Source organism: Physeter macrocephalus, chromosome 16 (assembly GCF_002837175.3).
Source record: "Physeter macrocephalus isolate SW-GA chromosome 16, ASM283717v5, whole genome shotgun sequence".
Lineage (NCBI taxonomy): Eukaryota > Metazoa > Chordata > Mammalia > Artiodactyla > Physeteridae > Physeter > Physeter macrocephalus.
The window spans coordinates 35,895,407-35,905,225 of NC_041229.1; positions in this window are offsets into that span (position 1 = coordinate 35,895,407).

The following is a 9,819-nucleotide window of genomic DNA, read 5'->3' on the forward strand; positions in this document are numbered from 1 at the left end:
GCATACCTGGTTGAAGAGAAACCACCCCCCTTTGCTTATCCAGATTGGTTCATGGAACAGCATAGACAAGATTTCTCAATTAGCCATATTGAGAAATCTAATAGGAGGACTTTCAGTATGTAGAAAGGAAAGCCTTATTAAACTTGACTTACTGACAATGGTGTATGCAAAAAATATTAAATGCCTTATGTTATTCTTTTTCCTCCTTAATCTATTTTTTTTCCACCTTTGAATACTGAATGGAGATCATAGTTAAATTCTTCATTTAGTCAATAGATTGCAGAATACTGAAAAGGAATCACCACAGAATTAGATGTGTATCTTGGACTCACCTTGTTATCAACTATTATCACCCTGGAATGTGGTATTTGGGAATAATTTGGTTTGATTCTGTTGTGGAGATGACAAGCTCTGTTTCTAGTCCATGTTGGAAAGTTATATTATGGTAAATTGAATGTGTTAGAATAAGGGTATAGTGAGTGAAGAATAACAAAGGGATATAATATTCTGCACATTCATCTCTGACTGTTAAAGCTGTCTTATATATCCTGAAGAAAGATTATACATGAAGACTTGATTTAGGAAAAACCATGCAGAACTGATATATGGTCAAATGTTCATAATTACAGTAGTCAATCCCCCGAATTCAGCTCTATCTGAAGGCAGATCATCCTTGGAAAACTTTGAGATAAGCCAATAAATTTTACTTGCTAAAAGTATTTTTCCCTCCTCATATTTAAATATATTGTTGTATGGACAAATTTCAAAATATTCTTAATAGATAGAGCAGATGTGGATATGGCTATACATACTGGCTCATAAATAAGGAATCCAGTGAGAGTACTTTATGTTGCAATAGCTTCTTTGACACTGGTTGGTCTACTTTTGTGAAAGGGTCGAGTGCACTTTCTGCTTACTGAATAATCAAAAGCAATTGCTGTAATCAGAAAAATGGATTACAGTATTTGGCCTGTCCTCAGGGACATGCTCATCCTGAAAATCTTGACTAATATAATATAAATATAAACAAAATTTAAGAATAATTTTCTTACTATGGAGCGTACTAAATTCTACAAGAGCCCTTCATTGAAACTATATTTTTCATAGATGAATAAATCCACTCAATTCTAAATAAAGAAGTAGCTGAAGAAAATACTTCTCATTTCCATAAGAAGCTTAAAAATGAGAAGCACTCACTGTGAAATTACCTAAAACGTAAATGGAGAGCCTAGACATAGGATATCAGAGGCAAGCAGAAAAGTATACTGGCACCATTTAAGGGAGGAAGTTGGGAAGCAAAGCCCAAGAGCGATGACCTGTGAAGATTTTAGCTGAGGAGAACATGTATCTTTCCTCAGTGACATACAAAATTGTGTACTTATACTCATTAATTAACAAGTGGAGCTTTATTTTTATAATGAGCAAATTTTTACGTGTAATCTTTGAAGACGTATTACTTGTCTTCATATTTCTTACTTAAATATTTTCAGATGGAGATAGAAAACAATTTTGGAGATTTATTTTAATTTATAAGTTAAAGTAAGTTATTGAGTTTAGTTTACCAGTTAATTAGATTTTTTCTTTTGTTTTATATATATATGTAATTATTTAGATATATTGATATATTTTGTAGCTCCTCAGTTATTCACACCCTACTACTATCATTACTTCATATTAGATGAGTTCTCACATTTATTTACTATAAAGATTATTATCTTAAAAATCCTGGGGATTGGGTATATTTACTATTCCTACCAGATACATAAAACTGAAGCCTAAGAGAGGGTAAACAGTAATGGGAGAAAATTCCCCATTAGAGAATTGTATATCTTATGAGTAGAGGTACTAACATATTGTTTCCAACTATATTTGCCTTGAAAAACAGAGACAGTATTTCCCACTGGAGTAGAGGGCAGTTGTCTTTGCTGTTCAGTACAATAAATATAATGTGTCTCTCTGGAGAAAGTTTGGGCAGGTTGATTGGAGCTCAATATAAAAGGAGGATTCTTAAGGTTTGACTTTCTTTGGCTTAGATGCAAATCTACTAGGTGTGGTGATGCATGCATCTAAGCCCACTTTTGTCTCAACCATGGGGCTAGGAGACATGGAAAACTAGTGGAAGCATGCAAAAATGATGTAATCATGAGGCCCATTATGCTCTCTGTACCAGAAGGTGTAAAGTCCTTTGTCTCCAACCAGTAATCATACATCTTCTGCTGGCAAGCTAACTTGTAAGTTAGAAAGTAGGCAAGATCCCAGGCCATTCATAACTCTTGTCAAGCAAGCAAATATGCTTAAGAATACCCAGAGAGTCATCAAGAGAGTCAAGTTTTACAACCAGAAATAACTGTTTCTGGATATCTTTTTTATTTAGCAACTGCATTGCATTGGCTCCTATTCCAGTCATGGAACACTATTATAAAAATATATTAGTATTTATATCGAGGATTAACTAGATTAGCAAATAATCATATTAGAACAATATTATTTTTACTTCTACTTATAATTCTACCTCAGAATGAAAAGAGAAATATAAATTAAAATTTTCAGAAAAAACCTTTAATCACCTTATCCTTGAAGAGGATAAGAAAGCCATAACTTTAAAAAAGGCAATCTATTTCTATGATAACATCTTGAGAATTCATCTCTTAATTTGGTGTTAAGCATTGTGAAGTTTAAAAAAGGGAGTGTCAAAAAGAGTTTTCAAAATGGAGGATAAGTTGGATGATTTAGTTAAATAATGAGTTCACTCAGAAAAGGAAACGGTATCCATTATAAGTTAGAAGTCATAAATGGAATATTTTGGAAGAATTTACCTGACTAGTACTGGCAGGGAGAGGATAAAATGTACACAATCAATATGTGCTTTATTTTGTTATTTTGACATTTGCATATTTTTTACTGCATTCTGAGAGCATCTGTTTACAATTAATAAACCATAAGTAAGCAATTAGCCTAGAGTACCACCAAGCAAGTTCAGATCTAAATCTTTACAAAATTCTATTTTTAATTTTTTTTTTAACTAACACTCTCCACTCATCCTCTCTCCACTGCTACTCTTTGGGACAGACCATTGCCCAATACAGTTTCAGTGAATAATTTAGTAGTCAATAATAATAGAATTTTATGTAAGTACCTTCATGTGAAGAACATTTTACATAATTTCTTCTAAAAATAGCAATATATAAATTATTCTCTACACTTTACAGAGGAAAATTGAAGCCCTGAGACCTCACCTAAAGTTGCCAAGGGCAAATAGCTTATAAATAAGAGTCCACTTTGAACTTAAATCTTATTTCCCACAAATAACAGAAGATTTTTATTTCACTAAAAAGATTACCAGGAAGTGCATTGCATTCAACTCCCAAAGAACTATAATTCACCTGGGATAGATGTGAGTGACAACTCTGCATAGTGCCATATACAGAGGAATACTAGGAGTTAACATGGTTTCTATTCTTGTCTAGTTTACAGTATACTGTGAAAGTAAAAAACAAACAAACAAACAAAAACATAAGTAAGTGATTATAAAATAACGAAAGTTCATAAGGAGAAAAAAACTATGTGGTACTTTTAATGTTGGGATGGATTGTGTGTGTTTACTTAGGAAAGAACACACTGAGGAGGTAATATGTGAGCAGAGATCTGTAGGAAGGTAATGAGTCAGCTTTGTGAAGGGCCGCTCTAAGAGAATTCCAGTTAATGTGGATACCACATCCAAATGTCAGTGAGATATACTATTGAAGGGTTTGAAAGAATGAGCAATGCCAAATTTGCTGGAGAACAGAATATAGAGAGGCTACAGAGTAATTAGGCAAGGAGTAAAACAATAAGATTATGAGGATACTCTAAGTTCAGATAAAATGCATTCATTATCTTGCAAGGCAGAAAGATTTAAATAGGGAGAGCTGTTATCAAGTATTAACTGAAAAGTTGTCCTGGTTGCATTGTAGAGAAGAAATGTGGGAAATTGGTAAAATGAGATACAGAGATGCAAATTAAGAAGCTACTATATTGAATAGTTATTATTGTAAAATCAGATGATTAATGGTGGTGAATGGAAAAAGAAAAAAAAAAATCCAAGAGATCTTACATTGGAAAGAGATTCCAAGAGATAAAAAAAGAAAAAAATAAATGGACAGACATTGATGGTGGATTTTAACTGAGAAATAAAGAAGTAGAAGAAGAAAGTAAAGATGCTACACCCCTGTTTCCTGGTATAAGCATTTGATTAAATTATTAATACAATTCGTAAATGGTTATAGTTGTTGAAGTTCATTTACTGATTTCTTTATTAAAAATGTGTGTTGTTTTTACTTTATTATTATTATTTACAATCAAACACAAATATCATAAAGGAAAATTGAAATGTACCTGCAACAGTCTGAAAACCTCTTTTCTTACAAAATATATAGATATGCATAAATTACAATAAACATACCATTTTAATGAATAATAACCTAGAAGTAAATAAAAATCCACAAGGAATAGTTACTAATACCAGAGTGGTAAGCTCTGAAAACAATACTATTTAAAGAAGATATTGATAGAGAAGTTTTCAAACTTTTGCTACATATTGTTTATAAAAGACACTTTCCAACCATGGGAAAACTAAAAAGTAAAATGATGAAATACCATATATATAAAGCAAATGCTGAAGAGAAACAGAAAATGAACACAAATTCTGTAACTAGACTGCCAAGAATTAAATTATAGCCTGTCCCTTGTTAACTGCTTAACTTTGCTCATTACTTAAAAATGGGCATAATAATAGTACTGACTTAGAGATAAGTTTATATATAATAACATATATGTGTGAATTATTTATACTTATGTATATGTATATATTGCAAGTATTTGGTCATTATTGTTCATATTTATATTTGACAAAATATTCTCTCATGCAAAAAAGGTTTTATGTATAAATCATATCTCCACATGGCAATAATGTTGAATTTACTAGGAAGCAATTATAATTAAAACTTGTATACACCTAATTACAGTGTTTCACAATAACAAACAAAATAATCATTGATAGAACTACAAATAGAAATAAATGAATCCAATATGGTGATAGGGTACTTTAATCCATGTCTTTCAGTAATTGATAAATAAAAATAAAAAATAAAATTATATATGTATGTAAGTATATATATGTGAACAACAAAAAGAAAAAATATTATACAGTCACTGAGGAAACTCAGATATTAGACTTTGTAGACAAAATCTTAAACCAGCTATTTTTGAAAGGTTCAAAGATCTAAAGTAAACAGTCACTCTTGCAAGAGCACCAGAGTCACAACTAACTGCTGAACGATCATTGACAGGAAGACACTGGAACTCACCAAAGAAGATACCCCACATCCAAAGATAAAGGAGAAGCCACAGTGAGATGGTAGGAGGGGAGAAATCACAATAAAATCAAATCCCATAACTGCTGGCTAGGTGACTCACAAACTGAAGACACTTATACCACAGAAGTCCACCCACTGGAGTGAAGGTTCTGAGCCCCATGTCAGGTTTCCCAACCTGGGAGCCCAGCAACGGGAGGAGGAATTCCTAGAGAATCAGACTTTGAAGGCTATCAGGATTTGATTGCAGGAGTTCAACAGGACTGAGGGAAACAGAGACTCCACTCTTGGAGGGCACACACAAAGGAGTGTGCACACTGGGACCCAGGAGGAAGGAGCAGTGACCCCATAGGAGACTAAGCCAGACATACCTGGTACTGTTGGAGGGTCTCCTGCAGAGGCAGGGGGTGGCTGTGTCCCACCATGAGGAGAAGGACATGGGCAGCAGAAGTTCTGGGAAGTTCTCCTTGGTGTGAGCCCTCCAGAGTCAGCCATTAGCCCCACCAAAGAGCTCGGTATGCTCCAGTGTTGGGTCGCCTCAGGCCAAACAACCAACAGGGAGGGACTCAGCCCCACCCATCAGCAGACAGGTGGATTAAAGTTTTACTGAGCTTGGCCCACCAGAGCAACAGCCATCAATACCCACCACCAGCCCCTCCCATCAGGAAATTTGCACAAGCCTCTTAGATAACCTTATCCACCAGAGAGCAGACAGCAGAGGCAAGAAGAACTACAATCCTGCAGCCTGTGGAATAAAAAAGAAATTCACAGAAAGATAGACAAGATGAAAAGGCAGAGGGCTATGTACCAAAAGAAGGACCAAGATAAAACCCAAGAAAAGCAACTAAATGAAGTGGAGATAGGCAACTTTCCAGAAAACAAATTCAGAATAATGATAGTGAAGATGATCCAGGATCTCGGGAAAAGAATGGAGGCAAACATCAAGAAGGTGCAAGAAATGTTTAACAAAGACCTAGAAAAATTAAAGAGCAAACAAACAGAGGTGAACAGTACAATAACTGAAATGAAAAATACACTAGAAGGAATCAATAGCAGAATAACTGAGACAGAATAACGGATAAGTGACCTGGAAGACAGAATGGTGGAATTCACTGCTGTGGAACAGAATAAAGAAAAAAAAATGAAAAGAAATGAAGACAGCCTAAGAGACCTCTGGGACAACATTAAATGCAACAAGATTCACATTATAGGGGTCCAAGAAGGAGAAGAGAGAGAAAGGAAGAAAGGACCTGAGAAAATATTTGAAGAGATCATAGTCAAAAACTTTGCTAACATGAGAAAGGAAATAGCCACCCACGTCCAGGAACTGCAGAGAGTCCCATACAGGATAAATAAACCCAAGGAGAAACACGCAAAGACACATAGTAATCAAATTGTCAAAAAATTAAAGACAAAGAAAAATTACTGAAAGCAGCAAGTGAAAAATGACAAATAACATATAAGGGAACTCCCATAAGGTTAACAGCTGATTTCTCAGCAGAAACACTACAAGCCAGAAGGGAGTGGCATGACATATTTAAAGTAATGAAAGGGAAGAAACTGCAACCACGATTAATCTACCCGGAAAGGATCTCAATCAGATTCAATGGATCTCAATCAAAAGTTTCACAGACAAACAAACGCTAAGAGAATTCAGTACTACCAAACCAGCTCTAGAACAAATGCTAAAGGAAATTCTCTAAGTGGGAAACAGAAGAGAAGAAAAGGACCTACAAAAACAAACCAAAAATAATTAAGAATATGGTAATAGGAACATACATATTGATAATTACCTTAAACGTGAATGGATTAAATGCTCCAACCAAAAGAAACAGGCTCGCTGAATGGATATTAAAAAAAGACACATATATATGCTGTCTACAAGACACCCACTTCACACCTAGGGACACATACAGACTGAAAGTGAGGGAACGGAAAAAGATATTCCATGCAAATGGAAATCAAAAGAAAGCTGGAATAGCAATGCTCATATCAGATAAAATAGACTTTAAAATAAAGAATGTCACAAGAGACAAGGAAGGACACTACATAATGATCAAGGGATCAATCTAAGAAGAAAATATAACAATTATAAATATATATGCATCCAACATAGCAGCAACTCAATACATAAAGCAACTGCTAACAGCTCTAAAAGAGGAAATCAACAGTAACACAATAATAGTGGAGGACTTTAACCCCTCACTTACACCAATGGACAGATCATCCAAACAGAAAATTAATAAGGAAACACAAGCTTTAAATGACACAATAGACCAGATAGATTTAATTGATATTTATAGGACATTCCATCAAAAAACAGCAGATTACACTTTCTTCTCAAATGCACATGGAATATTCTCCAGGATAGATCATATCCTGGGTCACAAGTCAAGTCTCAGTAAATTTAAGAAAATTGAAATCATATCAAGCATCTTTTCTGACCACAGCGCTATGAGATTAGCAATCAATTACAGGGGAAAAAAACGTAAGAAAAACAAACACATGGAGGCTAAACAATACGCTACTAAATAACCAAGGGATCACTGAAGAATTCAAAGAGGAAATAAAAAAAATACCTAGAGACAAATGATAATGAAAACACGATGATCCAAAACCTATGGGATTCAGCAAAAGCTGCCACAACTACTGAAGCCCACACGCCTACAGCCCGTGTTCCACAACAAAGAGAAGCCACCACAATGAGAGGCCCGTGTACCGCCAAAAAAAAAAAAAAAAAAAAAAAAAATTACAGGAGACACTGCAGAAATACAAAGCATCCTAAGAGACTACTACAAGCAAAGCTATGGCAATAAAATGGACAACCTGGAAGAAATGGACAAATTCTTAGAAAGGTATAACCTTCCAAGACTGAACCAGGAAGAAATAGAAAATATGAACAGACCAATCACAAGTAATGAAATTGAAACTGTGATTAAAAATCTTCCAAAAAACAAAAGACCAGGACCAGATGGCTTCACAGGTGAATTCTACCAAACATTTAGAGAAGAGCTGACACCCATCTTTCTCAAACTTTTCCAAAATATTGCAGAGGAAGGAACACTCCCAAACTCATTCTATGAGGCCACCATCACCCTGGTACCAAAACCAGACAAAGATACTACAAAAAAAGAAAATTACTGTCCAATATCACTGATGAATATAGATGCAAAAATCCTCAACAAAATACTACCAAGCACAATCAAACAACACATTAAAAGGATCATACACCATGATCAAGTGGGATTTATCCCAGGGATGCAAGGATTCTTCAATATATGCAAATCAATCAATGTGATACACCCTATTAACAAATTGAAGAAGGAAAACCATATGATCATCTCAATAGATGCAGAAAAAACTTTTGACAAAATTCAACACCGATTTGTGATAAAAATTCTCCAGAAAGTGGGCATAGAGGGAACATACCTCAATATAATAAAGGCCGTATATGACAAACCCACAGCAAACATCATTCCCAATGGTGAAAAATGGAAAGTATTTCCTCCAAGATCAGGAAGAAGACAAGGATATCCACTCTCATCACTATTATTCAACATAGTTTTGGAAGTGCTAGCCATGACAATCAGAGAAGAAAAAGAAATAAAAGGAATACAAATTGGAAAAGAAGTAAAACTGTCACTGCTTGCAGATGACATAATACTATACGAAGAGAATCCTAAAGATGCCACCAGAAAACTACTAGAGGTAATCAATGAATATGGTAAAGTGGCAGGATACAAAATTAATGCTCAGAAATATCTGGCATTCCTATACACTAATGATGAAAAATCTGAAAGAGAAATTAATGAAACATTCCTATTTACTATTGCAATAAAAAGAATAAAATACCTAGGAATAAACCTACCTAGGGAGACAAAAGACCTGTATGCAGAAAACTATAAGACACTGATGAAAGAAATGAAAGATGATACAAATAGATGGAGAGATAGACCATGTTTTTGGATTGGAAGAATGAACATTATGAAAATAACTATACTACCCACAGCAATCTACAGATTCAAGTCAATCCCTATGAAATTACCAATGGCATTTTTTACAGAACTACAACCAAAAATCTTAAAATTTGTATGGAGAAAAAAAGACCCCGAATAGCCAAAGCAGGCTTGAGGGAAAAAGACGGACCTGGAAGAATCAGGCTCCCTGACTTCAGACTATACTACAAAGCTACAGTAATCAAGACAATATGATACTGGAACAAAAACAGAAATATAGATCAATGGAACAGGATAGAAAGCCCAGAGATAAACCCACAAACCTCTGGTCAACTAATCTATGACAAAGGAGGCCAGGATATACAATGGAGAAAAGATAGTCTCTTCAATAAGTGGTGCTGGGAAAACTGGACAGCTACATGTAAAAGAATGAAATTAGAACACTCCCTAGCACCATACACAAAAATAAACTCAAAATGGATTAAAGACCTAAATGTAAGGCCAGATACTAT